Source organism: Haliotis rufescens, unplaced genomic scaffold (assembly GCF_023055435.1).
Source record: "Haliotis rufescens isolate VD_foot unplaced genomic scaffold, xgHalRufe1.0.p SCAF_18, whole genome shotgun sequence".
Lineage (NCBI taxonomy): Eukaryota > Metazoa > Mollusca > Gastropoda > Lepetellida > Haliotidae > Haliotis > Haliotis rufescens.
This window is the reverse complement of record NW_025963868.1, coordinates 21,059,925-21,084,810: the sequence shown is the minus strand read 5'-3', so window position 1 is coordinate 21,084,810 and position 24,886 is coordinate 21,059,925. Positions and strand designations below refer to the sequence as shown.

Sequence of the window (24,886 nt, the reverse complement as noted above, 5' to 3'; positions counted from 1 at the left end):
ATCTGATCATGTAACATTGCAGGGAAATAGTATCCGATCATGTGACATTGCAGGGAAATAGTATCTGATCATGTAACATTGCAGGGAAATTGTATCTGATCATGTGACATTGCAGGGAAATTGTATCTGATCATGTGACATTGCAGGGAAATTGTATCTGATCATGTGACATTGCAGGGAAATAGTATCTGAGCATGTAACATTGCAGGGAAATTGTATCTGATCATGTGACATTGCCGGGCAAATTGTATCTGATCATGTGACATTGCAGGGAAATAGTATCTGATCATGTGACATTGCAGGGATATTGTATCTGATCATGTGACATTGCCGGGCAAATTGTATCTGATCACTTGACGTGGTAGGGAAATAGTATCTGATCATGTCACATAGTACGGAAATAGTACCTTACAATGAAGCTAAGTATATAGAGGTGCTAATATTAATCAGACCACACGAAAGTTCTTGTAATAGACACTTTTATAACACGGTAAATTTCTTTTCAATCGACCAATTGAACTATCTGGACGTGTGTGATAACGACATATGTATGTTTCATATGTGTATGTCATTCTTTGATGGCGGTGTTCCTCTGACTGGTTGACTGTTCATTCCCGGAGAACAAGAGGCTGCCTCCGCGCTGTAGTGGTAGAGCGTCCGCCGGAGAGCGGAAGGTCGGGGGTTTTATCCCCGGCCACGCCATGCCAAAAGACGTTAAAACATGGTACTTGCCGGACGCTCGGCATTAAGGGGCTCAAACAAGGAGTCAGTATACTGTGTCTGAGTGGGGAATTTATGTTAAACTGCGGCATGGTATCTCAGTGGGCTAGTACTATAAGATCGGCATTAATGCTGACTAGTACAAGCAGCCACAAACACGTGCATGCACGTCGCTAAACCCCATTTCACCTCAACTCACCCGGAGAACTAGATGGGTGTTGAAACTGTCATACTGTCAATGGCACACTTCATGGTTCGACGGGCTACGCCCTTCACTCGTGTCATACACATTGTCATTAAGTTACTGTTTCTGTAAAAATGTCACTTTTTTGGGACAAAAATAAAATCCTACTGCACTTTTAACTTCGAAATACCCAACTGTTTCCTCCGATTCAAATATCAAATTTGACGTTTGATTCCAATTTCAAACAGAAATTTCCAAGCAAAGTTTCTTTTGAATTTCCTTATATGTTCAGTTGTAAGGGAATCGTTAAAAAATAGTTGTTTAGCTGATGATTTTATACGTGTCCATTAGTAATCACATCAATTTCGTTGTAAGAAAAATTAAAAAAGCTTCCCTCTCTTGCAGATTATTTCCTTTCTTTATTTCTGTTCTTTTCTCAAAGTAAATTCATTTTAGATAAACATGTCATTCGAAGTTAGCCATGCATTGTGGGTGATTTGCAATCATCCCATTTGAAATGTTGGACAGGTCGGCGGTATATGTTACCGAAACTCTATCATAGAGCAGCCATTACGGAACTTCCCTTAATCCCCGGCATGTCAGAACCTATGAGCGGAGATGAGGCGTGCAGCTTGAGCAACAACCGACATCCAACTTAGCATGGATGCTAATATCTTTGCAAGCTGCGATGGAATGACGTTTGATTTATGCTGGGATTACCCTCCTGATTTGTCTCAAGGGAAGATATCGAGGATCCAACCAGCTAGGACGAGAGTTTGATCGTCGGCGCTGTTATGAAAATATTGACAAGCACATTATCCCTGCATGCTTTTTAATCGTCTCGTGTTTGTTATGGCGGTTATGGAAGAGTTATGAGATGTGGTGGAGTCTTGCTGAGGCTTAAATTATAGCGGAGAATGTGGATAGAAAGAATGTTTTGAATTACATAGGGTTTCTTCCTCCTTGTGGTCTATGCAGTTGAATACAGTTCAGTCGTCTTAGTACAGATTGCGTTAATCTCAACCCAGATCATCCGAATCCCGCTTGTCCGAAACCCCGTTATTCCGGATTCCGATAGTCCGAACTAAATTAGTGCGAAATGTCGATAGACCGAAGCCCCATTATGCCGGACCCGTTAGTTCACAACCTCATTAGTCCAAACTTCCATTTATCCGGTAAGTCCATAACATCTGTTGGCCACAACCTCGTTGGTCCAAACCTCCATTATTCCGGATCCCGTTAGTCAACAACCTCGTTGGTCCAAACCTCCATCATCCCGGATCCCGTTAGTCAACAACCTCGTTGATCCAAACCTCCATTATTCCGGATCCCGTTAGTCAACAACCTCGTTGATCCAAACCTCCATTATTCCGGATCCCGTTAGTCAACAACCTCGTTGGTCTAAACCTCCATTATTCTGGATACCGTTAGTCAACAACCTCGTTGGTCCAAACCTCCATTAATCCGGATACCGTTAGTCAATAACCTCGTTGGTCCAAACCTCCATTATTCCGGATACCGTTCGTTCACAACTGCATTTCTGCAACAACTTCTTCTGTCCCAACAGCGTTAGTTTGAACCCCGTTATTTCGGAAACCCTGTTTTACACAAGAATATATCTGGCACGTCTAGGTGATCACATGGACAACACTATATCTACATGCGACACATTCTAGCCTTGTATGTGTAATGAATGGTTTTACTGGAAACTGTACCGTCCGGAATAGCTTCACTTTATATGTTTGAGATGATTGGCACTATGTTCTTACTCATCAATCAATCAAATTGATTGAAGTTCTTAGCCTCACGGCAAGTAACGACGGACACAGCAATCTGGGGCGCTATGTGATAAATATCTGTGCGTTGTGATACCCGCAGTTTGGGAGAACATATTGTTGATGTTATGACATTTAATGAAGTAACCTACAAACAATAATAGGTATTGGGTATAAATATGGGTATAATATGAATTAACAAAGGTATCGAGTACGGAGGTATCACTAAAAGGTAGGAATCTTCAGTGTGGGTGTGAGTGAGGGAGTTTGCATTTAAGCCGCTTAGAGAAGTGTTTCAGCGAGTGGGGTAGCCTAGTGGTTAAAGCGTTCGCTCGTCCCACCGAAGACCCAGGTTCGAATCCCGCCTGGGTACAATGGGAGAAGCCCATTTCTGGTGTCCCACGGCGTGACAGTGCTGGAATATTGCTTAAAGCGACATGAGACCCAAATCACTCACGAACTCGTGGAGCTAGAATGGCCTATTTCAAACATTTGATATCTACTTGTTTATTTCAAAATGTCTGAACTCAAAACAATGTCACATTCTCACCGTGTATGGTCACCGGTTCGTCGACGCCATTGCCACATGGTACAGCGATTCGTTAAACCGGAATATAGTTTATCCGGGCAATGTACCTGCGAATCTCCCTGTGGTTCATCTGCATGGCCCACTCCTTTCCGATGTCGTTTTATTCGTTGCGAGTTTTATCACATACGGCATTGTCCTACAACCCGGGGCCGGCTTTAAACCGTTACCTAGCTGGGAGTCGGTGCCCATCTCGGTCGGATCACGATGCAACGACGTTGTTTATATGTTAATTCTACCCTTGGGTCAACCATTTCTAGCATTCCCTCTTTATGTCATTTTTATTGTTCGCGTTCATTGCGACGTAGTTGACCTCTTACAGTGAATACTCATTGCTTTGGGGTGTGACCTAAATTCGTATTATCAAAGACAGTATGCATATTATTGATTATTGAGGCTTGCTTTTTGTGAGACACGTAACAGTGTAAAGGTATTGTGATATTTACGACATCTTCAGTGATATGATGACAATTAAAGGTATCAGTATTGAGATAGTATTATCAGTATTGAGATAGTATTACCAGTCCTAAGATTGTATTTCCAGTATGGAAATAATTTTACCAGTATTGAGATCTTTATGACAAAAACTGCGACAGCAGTACCAGACCTGAGATATTGTTTTTTGTTACCACTTTTTTTCTCAGATTGATAAATCTGTATTCAGACAGTGTCAGTTGCGTCCCTTATGCGTGCCAGAATTCGGTGATATCGGGTTCGAATCCAAACTTCTGATTCCTAGAGTAACACCATTCCCGTGCTCAAGGGTTTTACCAAAATGGTAAACGTCTGCGACCTGCATCCTTTCGGGCTATCTTCCCACATCAAGCCGACACACTATGACTGGAAAACTCAAAGCGGCGTTAAACCCTACTCACTTACTCACTCTCTATCGTTGTATTGGTATTACTGGTAGTTTAACTGCATGGACAGTAGATTGTAATGCGGGTTTCGGTGTGTGGCCCCTCCACAGTGTTATCAGTCGGTTAAACAACACAGACGGAGTATTCATGGAGATTGCAACGGCATCCTCCAGATTCTCGTGTGAAGTGTTATGATGCTATAATTGGATTTAATCATTTCCGCCGTGACGAAACGGATTGACATGATTATATATTTGCTTCCAAAATACATCATGTTATTTTGTTAATATATCATAATTATGCTAATTTGGACAAAACTTTGACATTCATGGAAGAAGAATTTCATGTCTACATAGATCTCATCTTCCCGAGGCAAGGGCGTTAGTGACTATAAAAGTCCAGTTTCCACCCTGGAAATTCAGAGGCTGGAACTTCTAGGTTCCATTGTAGCGCCACCTGTTGCTTTTGCGAGTTATGACCCTTCTATGTCCTTCCTATTGACCTATCACATTCCATCTCTCAATTACTTGCATTTGCTATAAACAAAATGGCGGCGCCCAGTCAAGACGATCTGATCGATAATCAAGATCCATATTGTACTAAAACGGGTCTTACCCAGCCAAGTGCATCAAATCACCTGAAGACCTTGATTAAAAACATGAAAAGATTGCAAAATACAGTTGACGGTACACATGCTTTGCAAATCCTGCAGTCGACCGAAATCTGCAGGTTGAAACCGGATGTCTAGTTCGTTACGCGATTTTGATTGGACCATGCATAGACTCGTTAGTCCAGCCAAAATGTAACTCCGGAATTTCAGCGAAGTTCGGCAAGTGTGGAAACTGGACTTTTATAGTCAGTTAATTCTGTTGCCTTGGGAAGATGCATAGATCAATGCACTGAGTGAATGAGAGAGTGAGTAAGGGAGGGGGGAACGGAGCTTAAAAGTCCAACAACTTACGCAATTTGAGGTACAACACCGCCCCTCAAAGTGCAGACTGCCACTATGAAGATGAGGAAAAGTCACTGTTTGGATTTTTATGACATCATATTGCTCTTCAGTCAAAAGTTGGATCGCAGGTCATATCAACTGAAAATGTTGTGAAATAATTTAAATCACAAGTCAACTCAAGTTTAGCTTTTAGGTTTTAATTATTATTTACAAACAAAAACAAGAAGAAGACGGAAGGAAGTTAGAATTTAACTTGATCTAGATTCCGTCCTGCTAACTGATACACCGTTCTGATTTAATGTCTAACCGAAACGATGTCAAATTGTCCAATAAGTGACATATCCGTGTCCTCTGCAATGTAGGGGGTGAGTGAATTGGATGTAACACCTCTTTGAACAGTATTCCAGTTATATCACGGCGTGTCAGCTTGATGTGAGATCAAAGCCCGAATTGATGCAGGTCTTAGACGTTTACCACTTTGGTGAAACCCACGAGCACGGGTATGGTGCTGACAAACCTAGAAACATAATCGGGGCGAATCTAGGATTCGAACCCAAGACCCTAGATTCAGGCACGCTAGGTACGTAAACCATGGACACAGAACTGCGTCGTCTTAGACACATGTACCGCGCTGTAACGGGGGGAAAGTATTGATTTTAACAAACGCTAAACCCACATAGATTGTTTATTATGTTATTCATATACATCTTACGTATCTGATACACCCGAAAACCAGAAGCAGAAATAATTATAAAAGGAATCCCGCTATGTATGCTACATGATAACAACATCTGTCTACTCCACGTTACAAGGTACTATCTATAATACTCCTAAATCTTATTTTACTGTAATTTACAGAAATATGATTTCCAAAACATTCCCCTGAAATTCCCGACGACACAAATTTGACATCTTATAAGGACCGCATTTATCTTCAAAGGGTACGCCACCGCTCGCGAATATATTTCATTTTATCTCATCACGCTGACGGAATGTTTTATCATGTTTTATCATGTTGTAGCCTGTCTGGGTGGCTCTGTGAATGTATTGTGTGGTATATCCGGCAGTGGTCGAGTGGTAGCTAGGAACAACCTGATTCCGATCATGGTAAACAGACACCATCACCAGCAGGCGATGTGCTACATTAAGCTATTAAATCGTTTCACCACAGAAAGGAACATTTGTGATGAGAAGCTTTCATGTAGAGTTTCGTGTCAGATTAAAAGTAAATGAAAACACACACAACCATTATGCGCTGAATCAACATTTGGAATCGGCTGTAATACAATGCTTGTCTTCCTAAAGCATGTGATTTGTGGTTAAAGTGGGGCCTATTGTTTTCAGAGATTATGCGATTGAGTTGCTCAATTGGAATTGGACCTGTTACAAGCAGGCAAGAGGCGAATCTCCTCGTTTTTATCGAGCGAGTTAGTACCCGATTTCGGTTTAACACCGCTTTGAACACCAGTGTTCCAGTTTGATCACGGTTTGATATGGGAGGAAAGCCCGAAGTGATACAGGTTACAGACGTTTACAGTCGGATGAAACACACGGGCACAAAGCTAGAAACATAATCATCTCGTCGAATCAGGTAAAAAATATAGATACATACGCACTCACGCACACATACGCACGCACGCACGCACGCACGCACACACACACACACAAACGCGACACACACAGAGTATACCGTGGCAGTAATAGCGTTTCGTTATTCGTGGGTAAATCAGGGTTACAATAGGTCTTAAGCAACCCATGCTTGTCGTAAGAGCGGACTATGATTGTGGAAAGAGGCGACTAACGGAATAGGATGGTCAGGGTCTCTGAATAGGTTGATGCATGTCAACTCATCCCAATTGCGTAGATCGATGCTCACGATATCAATCACTGGATTGGCTGGGCCAGACTCGGCTATTGACTGGCGTTTTACTGGTGTACTATTGCTGAGTGTGGCGTTTAACAACAAACAAACAAACAAAGACTCGTATCATACACTACACCCTGTCTGAAACGAGAGTTTTCACAGAAAGGTCATGGTTATTCATAAAGGTTTCGTTACAACAATACCTATTCTCTACTGAATATCTCCACAATTTCAGGTATATTGTTACATCAACGACAGACATGACGCGTGACCTTTTTTAATTTTTTCCCACTCACTTCTGTTTGCATGTACATTTTCCAATACACATACAATAACAGCATACTGTTCCTTCTCGACTTGCTGATTACCTTGATGGAGACGCGTCGCGGCGCGTGTCATATGGCCTTACCACATTATTTTGAAGGGCACCATCTGTTATTTTGAAAACGAAACTTCCTTTGTAACGGCTGATATAAATCTATATCGTACTAAGTACAGACTACTGTGTGTTTGTAGCACTTGTTGGTCGCTGATTACAGGACATGGATTTTGTTCAAGGTTATAAAATGGTAAATGATTAATGGTCATTCAGTTAGCCTCGCTCGTCAGCCCCTTGAGTCTCTTCCTCCCCGTTAGCCTCACTCGTCTCATCATCCCCGTTAGTCTCCCCTCCTCTTTAGCCTCGCTCGTCTCATCATCCCCGTTAGTCTCCCCTCCTCTTTAGCCTCGCTCGTCTCATCATCCCTGTTAGTCTCCCCTCCCCTTTAGCCTCGCTCGTCTCATCATCCCTGTTAGTCTCCCCTCCCCTTTAGCCTCGCTCGTCTCATCATCCCCGTTAGTCTCCCCTCCTCTTTAGCATCGCTCGTCTCATCATCCCCGTTAGTCTCCCCTCCTCTTTAGCATCGCTCGTCTCATCATCCCTGTTAGTCTCCCCTCCCCTTTAGCCTCGCTCGTCTCATCATCCCTGTTAGTCTCCCCTCCCCTTTAGCCTCGCTCGTCTCATCATCCCCGTTAGTCTCCCCTCCTCTTTAGCATCGCTCGCCTCATCATCCATGTTAGTCTCCCCTCCTCTTTAGCCTCGCTCGCCTCATCATCCATGTTAGTCTCCCCTCCTCTTTAGCCTCGCTCGTCTCATCATCCATGTTAGTCTCCCCTCCCCTTTAGCCTCGCTCGTCTCATCATCCCTGTTAGTCTCCCCTCCTCTTTAGCCTCACTCGTCTCATCATCCCCGTTAGTCTCCCCTCCCCTTTAGCCTCGCTCGTCTCATCATCTCCAAGTGCGGTACTCGTAATTATTCAGGCAAGTACTAGGATCGTCAGCCTCGACAATTTACAGACCGCCGTCATTTAGCTGTAATATTGCAGCGTTAAACAACAAACAAAAGGAGGTTAGCCGTGTTATCCCCAAAAGCTTCTTTTTGTCCGTAATGGCAACTGTATGAGAAAGGATGTGAGCACAAGTGAGGCCACATTTGTGAAGGCGTCAGGAACAAGCATGCAGGTATGTCAGAGTGAATACGTATTATACGAGTTTTTCAACACCGGTGAACTTGAGGAACTAAGGGAATGTATTTCCTGCTTTGTCCATTCTCCGGAGTCGCTGTAACCAACCCGTTCCTGTTTATTGTACTTTTCTCTGTATGTTTGTTTGTTTCACACCTCACTCTGCAATATTCCGGCTGTATGATGGCGACCGGTAAATAATTGAGTCTGGTCCAGACAATCCAGTGATTGACATTGCGAACAACGATCCACGCCAACGGCACGATGACACGCAACCAACGACGTCACCTCGCCTGACCACCCGTTCCATCACGTCGCTCTCACGACCCGCACCCGTTCCATCACGTGGCTCTCACGACCCGCACATGTTGCTGGGGAAATCTGTTGTTTCCAGCCTCGTACCATGACGTGCTTCTTCCAGACTGAATGTATAATACACACGAATGGCTCGTTCGCAATTTACTGTGCAGGATTGCATACCTTTACCTGCCATGATCCGCGGATCGTTGTTCGAACGTAGCTTTGGGTTCTTGGTTTGTCAACACCTCACACGTACCCGGCGATTTCAACATTGAAATGTGATTAAACGCTTCCTCAAACCTCTACAATCCACCTTCTTGAAATACGTAAACCGTACCCGCGGACTTGTATAAGATGAACATGTCATGTCGTCCCTGATTAGGATTCTGTTTTTGTCTTCACCATGACTGCTCCCGAAGTTTTCAAAGTTGAAGAATGAAGAAAATATTTAAAAACCTCCCCCATAAATGACTCATGGGCACCCCAAACCAACCTGTGGATTTCCAGTGATCTATTCATATACTGGTTTGTTTGTTTGTTGTTTAACGCCGCACTCAGCAATATTCAAGCTATATGACGGCGGTCTGTAAATAATCGAATCTGGACCAGACAATCCAGTGATTGTGTTGTGTTGTGTTGTTGTTTTACGCCGCAATATTCCTTCTATATGACGTCGGTCTGTAAATAGGGGAGCCTTAACCATCGATCCACGCAATTGGGTTCGATGACATGCATCAAGTCAGCAAGCCTGACCACCCGATCCCTTAGTCGCCTTTTACGACAAGCATGGGTTGCTTAAGACCTATTCTACCCCGGATCTTCACAGATCTATTCATATACTTTTCATCTCTGGTTTGCCTTTTACGTCTCGTAGAATTTGTTTCGGCAGATAGTTTCAACTCAGTCAACTCAGAATCAATCATATTATCTCTGATTTTGATCCTCGGGTTGTTAGAACCAAACTTCACTTCTTTAGTTCAAACAAAAAGGTCAACACTTTGGTCACGATGTGCCTTCTTCAATCATTAAGCTCTGGTGCCGTAATAAAAATGAATTTCGCAAGCCGAAAGATCACCAACAAGATCCCTCCAATCCGAAACATGTCCTGCTTCAAGCAAATTATAACTCCAGAAAATACATATATGGATATTCTTTATCAAATGTTCAGAGGTTTAGCGCATTCTTTTATGGGGAAATTATCCTTGGTTTCTTTTTCTTGCCTGTTCCTTCATCCCCACATACAAAGCAGATTGTTCTTTAAAGATGAGGAGTTTGTCCATTGCTTGTTGCAGAGTCGTAAGGACCCGCCGTCGGCTGCAAGGATGCCCTCCTTTGTTGCAATTGTTACTTGTAAAACAAGTACCGTCAATCAATACCCTGGCTTTTTGAATATCCTCAGACATTTTTAATTTCCCGTGCCTTGGGTCATGCGCCTTTCAAAGTGGAACAACGAAACTCAATTGCTTGCTCTTAGTTGAGCTGAAATCGTTTTTGTGGATCCTTTTCTTAGGTTAACGAAATTTATGATTTTACAAACGGAACTGGATCAGAATTTGTAAACCTTTTTGAAGACGAAAATAATAGTATAATCGACCCTTAAGCTACGGCGAACTGATGTCGATTTCGGAGAGTTGATTGACAGGTCATTGATTTCGCCTTATCTTTTGATCTGAAAAGCTTGCCTCGTGATTATCAATGACCTTGAGGTGAGAATGTTTCAAGCGTTTCAGAGCTCTCATTCTCACACCCATGTGTGTTCACCATCAATACCAGTAATATCATCAAAACCTAAAAAATCAACTAACACAATTCTTCTTTTGCTCTTATTTCCTTCATCGCTGTCTCTCGTCTACGTGGACCAATTGAATTTATAAAAGGAGCCATCTTTTGAAGTGAATTTTACAGAAACATTTGCGATTGTAACTTAAGTAGAGATACCTTTAAAGAGGTATTTACGAGTATCTAAGAACGTTGGACATGTTTATTACCACAGTAAATGGCAAGGCTAGCATTATCCGTTTTCTTGTCTTTAATAAGTGTTACATATCAAGTACATGTGATACCACACAAAAGCATTTCCTAGTATTATACGTACATTTGTAACCTAGTTAAGAAAAGTTCCTAAACATTTTGTCAAGTTTAAGCCAGAGCAAGAGCCAATAATTTACTTAAATTGGTAACATGAATGGTATCCCTTTCTATAATTTACAACGATGTGAATTACGTTCATTGAAACACAATACAGCCCGGATATGTTATAGAATTATTTAATTACTGCATCAGTCGTGAATATATAGTCAACAGTCTCAGTTACGAACGAAAGGTTAAGTGCCTCGGTATAAGACGGCCGTATCCTGTTGTCAATTCAACATTTGCTACAAACTATTTTTTTATTGACGAACCATAGTGAGATCGGGCATCGAATGAACCGTTCAGTCGTGGGTGTATTGAAGAACATGTCCCCGGTGGTCACGGCTCGCCGGTAGAGCTCGTTAAAGTTGATCGGCTGGTCGATTGGTTGATTGCTCTTTATTTTTTTGCGGTTGCTTGGAGCGTTGCTCATGCTTTCAATCACTGGTTTGTTTGTTTGATTGTTTTGGTATAGCTGGAATGCTGCTTTAAACAACATTCGCTCGCTATTGGGGTGTCCAAAGTTGAGTCCCTTAAGGGTACCAGAAACATTTGACTGTAGGTTTGAACCCTGGTTCGCCCTGATTATGTTTCCCGGTTTGTCAGCACCATGCCCGTGCCAACGTGGTTAACGTCTGAGACCTCTCTTAGAGCGTTCCTCATTTAAGCGGCGTTAGACCAAACTTCAAGACGAAAAGCCCGATGTGATGTAGATATCAGACGCTTACCACTTCGGTGAAACACACGAGCACGAGTTTGGTGCTGACAAACCTTGAAACATAATCGGGGCGAACCTGGGTTCTTTCATAGATGTCTAGTACGCCTGAGTGACGCAACTCTCAACAATGACCTCCGTGCCTCCTCATATATGATAAAGACGAGGTTGGAATCCAACACCAGTACATACCCGGTTGTTTTTTCTAGTTATCCATATCAACTTATGCGTCTGGATGCTGTCCGGCGTCTAGATTCAAAGTGTCAAGGCTAAACAAAGTACATTACGTTACAAGTTCTGCCTGCACTCAAAACGAGGCTTAATGCTAACGTCACTACATGTACGTCCGACCCGTGAAGATACGTGTTAGAATTGGTCTTCAGCAACCCATTCTTGCCGTAAAAGGCGACTATGCTTGTCGTAAAAGGCGACTAACGGGATCGGGTGGTCAGGCTCGCTGACTTGGTTGATACATGTCATCGGTCCCAATTCCGTGCATCGATGCTCATGATATTAATCACTGGATTGTCTGGTCAAGACTCAGTTATTTACAGTCCGCCGTCATATAGCTGGAATATTGCTGAGTGCGGCGTTAAACAACCAACCAACCAACCATCATGTACGTCCGAGGCCATCAGTTCCTTCTGTCACATTTGCACTTCGCTCACATAACGCGGACCTTAATTTAGAAGAGAACAAAACCTTCAAGACTGACTTGCTACATGACATAGCTGGCCATTCCCCCCAAACGCGAAATGGTCCCCAACGGTAAACTTCCCAGACCATAAAATGCTAAAACAGGTCTCGGTAATCGTAGAAGTACCATCTCGGAACGTACTTAATACAAGATTCGTGAATGGCAACCAGTCCCAGCTATCATGGACGTGGCACATGCTATCAAACCTGCGTTCCTGAGTTCCGTCCATCTATGCCCGGGTCGCATAATGTCCACACTGGTCGCACAAAACGCCCGTCAGAGCAATGACGCGAAGAACGCGTGATGAAACTCAGTCTAGAATTGGTAGAACATGACCGCTTCTTTATTCGAAGTGTAATCCCGCGGAGCTTGATTTGATTCCTCGTCGCTTCCCATACATATCCCAGTGTCCGGACTTCCTCCAAATTCCGATTTTCATTCGTAGAAATAACACCGAGAGGTACTCTCGCTCACTTGGCACTAATCTTAGGTGCGACGAAAATCCTTGGGTGACATTCCAGGATAAAACCACAGATTCAATTATGTTTCTGCTGGGCGCTGCGGACCTTCTAGGAATAGGAATTGGATTGGGAATAAGAAACAGAATGTCATTTCTTGTCTTGTTTTTTTTATGATGCAGGGCAGCGACATTCTAGAAATGACAGAAATGTACCTTCCATGCGCTGATGGTAACGAACCTACTTTGTCCGACCATGATAGAAAGTTAACTTGACACTAAAAGTCCGCATTACTGAGAAGCTTGGTCTTATAGATTACCGTGGCAGGATTTATTAGTTTGTGCTCTTCGTGTCAGGAGCTGTACATTCATGCGTGAGTCACAGCTTTTTTGTGTTGTTTTACGCCGCACACAGCAAATTATAGGTTAATTGCGGCAGCTTGTATATAATCGAACCTGGATCAGACACTACAGTGATGGACATTGCGAGCAACGCTCAACGCCGTCGGGGTACGATGACACTCAATCCTCCAATTCCCCGAGCCTCACCTCCTGGCCCAGTGTGTTGCCTCTTACGACCAGCATTGGTTGCTGGGGATAAAATCTAACCCGGCATCGGGGTTACAATCACGACTTGAGGTCTGGACCACTTGTGTATACATGTAGATACTGCTCTGGTTGTACTTGTGTAGGCTTAAACGCCTATAACAATATTACAATATTAAACTATTCTGTGTACCAGCAAGTGTAATTCATGATCAAACCCTCGGAATAGGATGCATGGCATCGTATCCCAATTGAGTGGATCGATGCTCATGATATCAAATACTGGCTTGTCTTGCACAGATTCGATTATTTACAGACCGCCGTCATATGGCTGGAATAATGCTGAGTGTGGCGTTAAACAACAAACAAACATTCAAGCTCACTTTGTTTGTCTGCTATCTAAAATCTTGATCAACAGTTAATTATTACCCGTGTTACACTGTGAAATTGTTCAATTGTCAACACGACACTCAATAGTCTAGACCTGGCCTGGTCATTGGTACCAGAGTAGGGAGAGTGGAGAGTAGCCTCCCTTTACACCCTTACGTCCGAGCTTCTCAGCGCGTGACGCCTTCGTTACGCTCTAGGTAACATCTCTGACGTCAGTGTGCGCGCGGCAATTACAATAATCTTGAAATTTGCCCTCTAACCCCAAATGTTTATACTTTTTTATGTCTTTGGGAATGCCATCATAAAGAATTTTAAAAAAGGATTGCGACTGCCCAGATTTCCGTAATAAATTTACCTTTTTGTTTGTTTGATCTGATTGGTTCGAGATTGCAGACGAACGGAAAATCACCCAACTTCCGTCTTACATTTTTACTACACCAGTTACATTATAGTTGAAATGAAATTGAAATTCAAATTGACACACAAAGAAAATAATTTAGCTTGGGTAATTAAGAGTATTCGGCGTCACGACTGTCCTCACTTGTCTGTAAACATAACGGTGAGTCCAAGCATGGTTGTAGCCACCTATCACAATGGGGAGCTTTGACTGGTGGCAGCGATAGTACAGAGAGCTCCGCGAACGGGTTATCGCTGTAAGGAGCTTGCCTTACGTCATCAAGCTCTCCCAGCACAAAGGGAGCGTAGACAGAGCGTCTGCCCCGCTAGCGGGAGGTCGGTGGTTCGATCCCCCACGCGTCGTACCAAAAAACGTTATAAGATGGTATTTTTTGTTAAATTGCCTGGCTCTCGGCGTTAAACGGATAATACAAGCACTGGACAGCTCGGAGTCAGGCTGTTGTATCCTTGTTAAAGTCTGGACTTGTACAAGCAGCCACACACGCATGCGTGCATGCGCGTCACTATAGAAGTGCCGTGATCCGGCACCTCGACTGAATGACTGTTCAATGTCGACTTATCTCGAATCAATCTCGAATATATCACAACTGTGACACAACTGGATTTTGAATTATCATGTCCACATTTCGACATCATTACGTCTGTATTTCAAAGTACCTCATCTGTATCTAGGTCATATATAAAACGTCGACCTATCTCGACTGTTTTTTCTCATATTACATTTTATCAGGGCATATTTCGTCTTTCTGTGAATATCTTGACTTATCGCGTCAGTAACATGTGGGTATAGACAGTCACTGTAGACCGACTGTATTTGGAAATATGACTTTTATATATCGACACTTGAAGGGAAGGGACATTGTCGCGTGGTCGCGTTGTCGCCCTTACACAAACAAACAGTGTCAAAATTAACCAAAGCGCGACAACGCGACATTTTGGTCATTTGTCAGATTGTCGCGCTTTGAATAATCTTTTTTTAGTTTACCAAAGGGCGACAACGCGATTTGTCAAGGTAAAAATATGTGGCGTTGTCGCATTGTCGCCCCATCAAAAATGTTTTTTTAAAAAGGCGTTAAAATGCGTGTCAACGCGACAATGCAACTTATTGATAATGTCGTGTTGTCGCAATTTCGCATTGTCGCCCTTTGGTTAATGTTGACACTTTTTGCTTGTTTTTGTAAGGGCGACAGTGCGACAACGCGACCATGTCCTTTCAAGGTTTCCATACGAGTGAGCATAAAAAATAAGACACAACCGTACGTCATTATCGTTCAGATTCCTCCAAACGTGAACAGTCTCCTTTCTAAGTACAAGCCTGTTTGATTGAGACAAACTGCGAATAAAAGAATTATTCATCAGAGGGACATGCCTTAACTTAAACCATCCATCAATTGATGATATTGATGTAGAATCTGGTCTAGTGACACACACAGTTGTGCCCGTATCGAGCAAACATCATCTGTTGTTGTTTGGCTGTTGAATCCATCGACTGGAACTTCACCGCTGTTTCAGTGCGAGGCCCTGGATCCTAGGTTCCTCGTGTATTTCATGCCAGTCGATCTGTTGGTACTGACATGCGCCCCGCTGTTAGCGTACAAGTGGTCAATGTTGAATGATTTAAAGAAGCGCTTATTAACTTTGCTGATGTGAGTGAGTGAATATGGAGATCAACTATTTTAAATGGATGCTTTCCAGGTAAGTCGCCGAATGTTTTGTGAAAGAACATTGTCACGCCTTTCATTGTTAGTTCACAAGGATTGCCTGAAGGCATACAGAATTCTATTCAGATAATATAGTCTGTAACCTTTGTGATACCATCATCTATGCAAGATATGTTTGGTTATGTTTAGTTCTTTTGGACATGTGAAATAGAAGTAAACGTCTGGAATTACTGATGAAATAGCAGGAGAAGCAATGTACTCACGTGAACAAGTGCTTGGCTGAAAAAAATATTTGTCTTTTAATCAAAAATTTTTATCACTCACCGATTCTGGTTGACTGATTAGCCTGTGCGGGCATGTCCATCAATTGAATTATTGTAATCACGCGCACGGCGTGCAAGCTTACACTGAACCACCAGTCCTCTATGAGTTGTGAGCTTTAGTACAGAGTTGGATGGTGGCTCTAAGAGTCCTCTAAGAGTTAGTACAGAGTTGGATGGTGGCTCTAAGAGTCCTCTAAGAGTTGGTACAGAGTTGGATGGTGGCTCTGAGAGTCCTCTAAGAGTTGGTACAGAGTTGGATGGTGGCTCTAAGAGTCCTCTAAGAGTTGGTACAGAGTTGGATGGTGGCTCTGAGAGTCCTCTAAGAGTTGGTACAGAGTTGGATGGTGGCTCTGAGAGTCCTCTAAGAGTTGGTAGAGAGTAGAATGTGGCTCTAAGTGTCCTCTAAGAGTTGGTACAGTGTTGGATGGTGGCTCTGAGAGTCCTCTAAGAGTTAGTACAGAGTTGGATGGTGGCTCTGAGAGTCCTCTAAGAGTTGGTAGAGAGTAGAATGTGGCTCTAAGTGTCCTCTAAGAGTTGGTACAGTGTTGGATGGTGGCTCTGAGAGTCCTCTAAGAGTTAGTACAGAGTTGGATGGTGGCTCTGAGAGTCCTCTAAGAGTTGGTACAGTGTTGGATGGTGGCTCTGAGAGTCCTCTAAGAGTTAGTACAGAGTTGGATGGTGGCTCTGAGAGTCCTCTAAGAGTTGGTAGAGAGTAGAATGTGGCTCTAAGAGTCCTCTAAGAGTTGGTACAGTGTTGGATGGTGGCTCTGTGAGTCCTCTAAGAGTTAGTACAGAGTTGGATGGTGGCTCTGAGAGTCCTCTAAGAGTTGGTACAGTGTTGGATGGTGGCTCTGAGAGTCCTCTAAGAGTGAGTACAGAGTTGGATGGTGGCTCTGAGAGTCCTCTAAGAGTTGGTAGAGAGTAGAATGTGGCTCTAAGAGTCCTCTAAGAGTTGGTACAGTGTTGGATGGTGGCTCTGAGAGTCCTCTAAGAGTTGGTACAGAGTTGGATGGTGGCTCTGAGAGTCCTCTAAGAGTTGGTACAGAGTTGGATGGTGGCTCTGAGAGTCCTCTAAGAGTTGGTACAGAGTTGGATGGTGGCTCTGGGAGTCCTCTAAGAGTTGGTACAGAGTTGGATGGTGGCTCTGAGAGTCCTCTAAGAGTTGGTACAGAGTTGGATGGTGGCTCTGAGAGTCCTCTAAGAGTTGGTAGAGAGTAGAATGTGGCTCTAAGTGTCCTCTAAGAGTTGGTACAGTGTTGGATGGTGGCTCTGAGAGTCCTCTAAGAGTAAGTACAGAGTTGGATGGTGGCTCTGAGAGTCCTCTAAGAGTTGGTAGAGAGTAGAATGTGGCTCTAAGTGTCCTCTAAGAGTTGGTACAGTGTTGGATGGTGGCTCTGAGAGTCCTCTAAGAGTTAGTACAGAGTTGGATGGTGGCTCTGAGAGTCCTCTAAGAGTTGGTACAGTGTTGGATGGTGGCTCTGAGAGTCCTCTGAGAGTTAGTACAGAGTTGGATGGTGGCTCTGAGAGTCCTCTAAGAGTTGGTAGAGAGTAGAATGTGGCTCTAAGAGTCCTCTAAGAGTTGGTACAGAGTTGGATGGTGGCTCTGAGAGTCCTCTAAGAGTTAGTACAGAGTTGGATGGTGGCTCTGAGAGTCCTCTAAGAGTTGGTACAGAGTTGGATGGTGGCTCTGAGAGTCCTCTAAGAGTTAGTACAGAGTTGGATGGTGGCTCTGAGAGTCCTCTAAGAGTTGGTACAGAGTTGGATGGTGGCTCTAAGAGTTCTCTTAGAGGTAGTACAGAGTTGGATGATGGCTCTAAGAGTCCTCTAAGAGTTGGTACAGAGTTGGATGGTGGCTCTTAGAGTCCTCTAAGAGTTGGTACAGAGTTGGATGGTGGCTCTAAGAGTCCTCTAAGAGTTGGTACAGAGTTGGATGGTGGCTCTAAGAGTCCTCTAAGAGTTGGTACAGAGTTGGATGGTGGCTCTAAGAGTCCTCTAAGAGTTGGTACAGAGTTGGATGGTGGCTCTAAGAGTCATCTAAGAGTTGGTACAGTGTTGGATGGTGGCTCTAAGAGTCCTCTTAGAGTTGGTACAGAGTTGGATGGTGGCTCTAAGAGTCCTCTAAGAGTTGGTACAGAGTTGGATGGTGGCTCTAAGAGTCCTCTAAGAGTTGGTACAGAGTTGGATGGTGGCTCTAAGAGTCCTCTAAGAGTTGGCACAGAGTTGGATGGTGGCTCTAAGAGTCCTCTAAGAGTTGGTAGAGAGTTGGATGGTGGCTCTAAGAGTCATCTAAGAGTTGGTACAGTGTTGGATGGTGACTCGAAGAGTCCTCTAAGAGTTCGTACAGAGTTGGATGGTGGCTCTAAGAGTCCTCTAAGAGTTGTTACAGTGTTGGATGGTGACTCGAAGAGTCCTCTAAGAGTTGGTACAGAGTTGGATGGTGGCTCTGAGAGTCCTCTCAGAGTTGGTACAGAGTTGGATGGTGGCTCTAAGAGTCCTCTAAGAGTTGGTAGAGAGTTGGATGGTGGCTCTAAGAGTCCTCTAAGAGTTGGTACAGAGTTGGATGGTGGCTCTAAGAGTCCTCTAAGAGTTGGTACAGAGTTGGATGGTGGCTCTAAGAGTCATTTCCCTGCCTGGCGCACGGATGAAATAGGAACTGGTCGGCTCGGAGTCAGTCATCTTCCCGAGGCAAAGGGAGTTAACTGACTGTAAAAGCCCAGTTTCAACCCTTGGCGAACTAGGCGGCGATTTCATGGTTCGATCGTAGCGCCACCAGTGGCGATTACTGTTGATATCCCTTCTATGTCCCTCCTATTGACCAATCAGAGTGTACCTCTTTATATCACTTGTATTTGATTCAACAAAGTGGCGTCGCCCAGTCAAGACGATCTGATCGATAATCAAGATCTTTTTGTAATAAAATGGGTCTTACCTCGCGAAGTGCATCAAATCACTTGAGCACCTTGATTAAAAACATGAAAAGATTTGGAAAACATCTGTCGACTCCCATTTAACGGTACACATGCTCTGCAAATCCTGCAAATCGACCCGGCAGTCGCCATGTTGATTTTGAACCGATTTCGTTCCGTGGTTTTGATTTGGCTTTGTATAGACTCGTTAGTCCAGCCAAAATATAACTCCATAATTCCATCCTAATTCGGCAAGGGAGGAAACGGGGCTCTTATAGTCAGTTAAGTCCCTTGCCTCGGGAAGATGGGAGTCATTGCACTGTGTCTTAGTGTGGGGTCCTTGTTAAACTGCGACCTCGTATCTCAGTGGGCTAGCACTATAAATCTGGCATTATTCCGCACTAGTACAAGAAGGCAATAGCAGTAGTGATAGCAGCAATAGTAGCAGCAGTAGTTGTAGTGGTAGTAGTAGTTGTTGTGGTCGTTATCGTAGTAGTGATAGTTGTAGTAGTAATAGCGGATGTAGTAGTTAGTGTATTGGTAGTAGTAGTAGTAGTAGTAGTATTTGTAGTAGTAATAGTAATAGTTGTTGTAGTGGTGATAGCAATAGAAGTAGTAGTTGTGGTAGTAGTAGTAGTAGTAGTAGTGATAGTGGTAGTATTAGTAGCAATAGAATATTATTAGTAGTAGTAGTGATGGTTGTAGTAGTAGTAGTAGTAGTAGTAGTAGTAGTAGTAGTAGTAGTAGTAGTAGTAGTGGCAGTAGTAGTAGTTGTAGTGGACGTAGTAGTAGTGGTGGCAGGAACATAAGTAGTAGTAGTAGTAGTGGTGGTAGTTGTAGCAGCAGCAATAGAATATAAGTGGTTGTAGTGGTAGCAATATTAGTAGTAGTAGTAGTAGCAGTAGTAGTAGTAACAGCAGTAGCAAGAGAATAGTAGTAGTGGTTGTAGTGGAAGTAGTAGTAGTGGTGGCAGCAACATAAGTAGTGGTAGTAGTAGTAGTAGTAGTAGTAGTAGTAGTAGTTGTGGTAGTAGTGCATGTGGTGGCAGCAACAGAAGTAGTAGCTGTAGTCGTAGTGACGTGGTTCAGAAGCTGTGATGTTACAAGTGAGTGAAGTGTAACGCCGCTTTGAGCACAAGGAATGCCCAAAGATATTGTTTCCTACTTTGGTGCCATCCACGAACACGGATAAAGAGCAAGCTGCCATCGATCTAACCAGGGATTCCAACTCGGAAATGCATGTAGTAAACATTATATATATAATGTTTACTACATGCATTTCCGAGTATATATATATGGCAGTTGCAAAACAGGAATTATCAGCAGCAGCGGTGAGGCAAACTACGGGCCAGATGAAGTATATATCGATGTTAAATAGTGGTTAGAAACGAAACAACTGTGAAATGGTTTAAACTTAGTATTACATGGGGAATATGTTTTTTAGGTATCATAGTTGTGTTTTGAGTCTTATTGAGTTTGAAGTGTTTCAGCGACTGTTTACAGCCTTGAAGTGTTTTGATATCATCTGTAAATTATTTGAATGTTCACGAGACAGATTAAAATTTCCGTCGCATCAATATGTCCGCTGTATAGACACGATGTGGTACGACGTAGGAGACCGTCGCAGCTGCAGTCGTAGTAGATGTAGTGACAGCAGGGACAATGAAACAGAGCGCATCCATGACTGTGCATCTGTGGCAACGTGTCCTTGGTAATTGCACCTGATGTAACGTCAAGCCAATGCATCCTTCCAGAACATACGGGCTGTTTTTAACTGAACGATCGAAGATTTTATAGCATGGAGAGAGTCTGGCATAGTTTTGAATAAAACGTAATGTTTTCGCAAAAATAATTGAGAACTGTTTTTTTTGTACAAACCAAAACAAGATGAATTTCCTGACAAATGTTGTTTTGTGAAATAAATGTTAGGCTAAGACAGTTAATGCAGTAATAAGTAGAGGTTATTAGCTGTGCGTATTTCCGTAAGGTAAATATCCTATATAAGTAACACGTGATGAAAGCCTGGTGCGAGTCTAGTACTTGTTTTCTTTCCTACCATATGAGGTTTACGATGCTGGAACACAACAAGGTAATAATCTCTTTATTATATAATGACATTTTAAAATAATTGATGTTTGAGACGTAATTCTCACACAAGGGAGAAAACCTTTAGACACAGCGTATGAATACAAATTCTGTGTGAGTCGTCCCATTGATTATAACAGAGGTAAACGTTTTACAGTATTGTTTGTCGACAGAACCACCCACACATCAAGACACCCCTACCTAAACGTAGTGGGAACACAAACAAATACTGTATTTAGTAAGCAGGCACGGCATTGTTGTCAGGAGCATGAAAGTAGTTCCTGTTACATGACCTCGTTTACATATTTATGGGATCATGATAATGGTATACGTATGAGTAAGAAATAATAGAGAATATTTTCATTACAATTTAGTTTAGTCTCATCATCGTTTTTGTACTAATGGTATCATTTATTGACTCAAGGTAGTGGTGAGCTAGAGCCAATTTAACTTAAACTTATGACTATCGTTGAATCGCATCATCATTTTGGCATAAAAAATTCCATCTGTAGTGGTGATATAGGTATATAAATCTGGCTCCAGTGGAGGTGCGGCAGAAGCCCTCTTACCTATACTACTCACCAAGTGTATGCGATTGGTTTACGGCACCGCTGACACTCTCCGTCACATAATAAATATTATGTCGCTAAAATACATCCGTAACTCCACCTTCCGCCCTCCATCGGCGAGTATTACATGGACCCCTGCATACACACACATACGTTTACGAACCCAAACACCGGGGACCTCATGACGCGCTCTGTCCGATTTCCGACCATGACACTACATTCGGAACACACCACGCATTCTGCTGTGGAATTATATGAGCGCCTCAGCATGTGTTAACTGTCATGCATACGTTTCATGGATCTCGGAACACACATGTGAGTCTAAACTTCCGCTGGCACCCAGTCTCGGATATTTACAACACGAGTGTGTACTGACTAGAGTATAATATACTTGACTCTCGTTTGGTATAAAAGCACACAGATGTTAGCTATGCGTAGGCCTTTGAGGGATTGTGTTGAGGGTTTTGTCTGCTGTACGTTTTTCGTTCCGTGATGTTATTCAATATTACAGTATTAATATACGTTGTGGTAGTATCACTCGGGGTGTGGTTTTATGCGTCCCGGGGTAGGCCTGATGCCACGAGCCGGAGACAAGTAGTGAAAAACTAAACGAGGGACGCATAAAACTATATCCATGTATACCCCGGGATACACTGCTACAACTAATGTATCTCACCGACATGTTTCCATCTACCTTTGTAAAAGAATTAAAACATATTGAATATTGATAGAAAACAGCTGCTTGAGTTGGAGTAAACATGTGCTGTGTCACGTGACATTCATTGACTTCTGTTTCTGCGCGGGGTGTAAGGGATTTATTCTTCCACTTAGAAATCCACGTGCAATCTGTTGTGTCCTTCGTCGCGGGGTATAAGGAAGTCATTTTCCTGCTTTGAAATCCACGTGCAGCCTGTCTTCTTCGTGGTTGGTTATAAGGGATTTATTCTCCGGCTCACAAATGTATTTCCCACGTGAGACCACGTGAACCAATCAGATCTCAACCTTCTGACATGGAGGTTGGATGATCTCCATTGGTGTGAGATATAATCCTGAACGACATGTCCCTATTGTCTGCACTACAGATATCGGGTTTCACATTCTTACGGAAAAATAACCATGTAAGCCGACCGATGCCGATTGATCTATGTCCTAATAACACCTTCATTTCAACCAAAACCTGCTCCGTTGAGAATGCCCACGGCTCGTGCCCTGTTGCTTTGTAATCTGGAGAACGCTCCCCGCTGGACAAAATATATTCACTTCCAATTCGGGCGTCCTAGAATTGAGACATTATAGGCAGACTGTATGCGGATAGTTTACAGGCAAGATGCCGACAGTATGAATACACCATACAAAGGGCATACAGAAAAAATACCGGCATCATACGGACAACTCACCATTATGTTGACAACATACAGACAACACGCAAAAAATCCGATAACATGCAGACAATATACAGATGACATACAGACAGCAGACAACACAGACAAGACACAGGTAACATTCCGATAACATACAGATAGCATACAGACAACATACAGACAACACACGGGAAATATTCCGATAACATACAGACAACACGCAAAAGATTCCGATATTATAGAAACAACATACAGACATCAGACAACATACAGACAACATACAGACATCAGACAACATACAGACAACGCGCAAAAAAATCCGATAAGATACAGACATCATACAGCGGTAACATACAGATAACAGGCAACCTTCAGACAACATACATACAGCAGTCAACATTCAGACAACATACAGATAACAGGCAACCTTCAGACAACATACATACAGCAGACAACATTAAAAAAAACACGCAAAAGATTCCGATATCATACAGACAACATACAAACAGCAGTCAACATTCAGACAACATACAGATAACAGACAACCTTCAGACAACATACAAACAGCAGACAACATTCAGACAACATACAGATAACAGACAACCTTCAGACAACACGCCAAAAAATCCGATAATATACAGACATCATACAGCGGCAACATACAGATAACAGGCAACCTTCAGACAACATACATACAGCAGACAACATTAAAAAAAACACGCAAAAGATTCCGATATCATACAGACAACATACAGACATCAGACAACATACAGACAACGCGCAAAAAAATCCGATAATATACAGACATCACACAGCGGTAACATACAGATAACAGGCAACCTTCAGACAACATACAAACAGCAGTCAACATTCAGACAACATACAGATAACAGACAACCTTCAGACAACACGCAAAAAAATCCGATAATATACAGACAACATACAGCGGCAACATACAGATAACAGGCAACCTTCAGACAACATACAAACAGCAGTCAACATTCAGACAACATACAGATAACAGACAACCTTCAGACAACACGCCAAAAAATCCGATAATATACAGACAACATACAGCGGCAACATACAGATAACAGGCAACCTTCAGACAACATACATACAGCAGACAACATTAAAAAAACACGCAAAAGATTCCGATTTCATACAGACAGCAGACAACACAGGAAACATTCCAATAAAATGCAGACAAGTTGCAGCCAGCAGACAATATACACACTGTCAAAGACAACCACGTCCACATGTACAAGCTAAATAAATACAATGTTACGTCTATGCAACTCAATGCAATCCATATTTGGCAATACTGTATGAAAGAATAATTATCTTATTCCGCACTCTGTGCGATCACTTCGTACACTGGATATTAAGTGTGCTGCGGTAATTCATTGATGGTGTTGATATACGTATATAGAATGTGGCTGCCGATTACTTCGAGTGATCTTAATGTATCTGTTGGGATCGTGCATTTACTTGAGAACATGTTTGCCATATTAACTGGGACTGTCAAGTAGTGTGACATTTATATATCTGTTGGGATCGTGAAATACTTTACCTGACGCTGTAGACTGGGACCATGGTACTCCGTTTGCTCGTAATTGTAGAATTACATATACACGATATATCTGTTGGCGTCGTCAATTGTTTGCGTGTATATTGGTATTTTATTTAGGGCTTTGGATTAGCGTTACGTGAAGTTAACTATCTGTGAATCGTGAGTCGAGTGCTGTATGTTAATATGTCAACTGGCGCCGCCGACTAACTCTGTGTATGTTAATATGTCAACTGGGGCCGCCGGTTGACTTTGTGTATGTTGATATATCAACTGGGCCAGCTGGTTAACTTTTTGTATGTTGATATATCAACCGA

At 42.8% G+C, this 24,886-nt stretch overlaps 1 protein-coding gene across 2 annotated transcripts in view; it reads left to right on the top strand.

Annotated features, from left to right (window-relative positions):
• The window catches only part of LOC124148004 (D(2) dopamine receptor-like), a 375,182-nt gene that overhangs the window by 305,549 nt on the left and 44,747 nt on the right, over window positions 1-24,886 (top strand). The gene's annotated exons all lie outside the window — the stretch shown is intronic.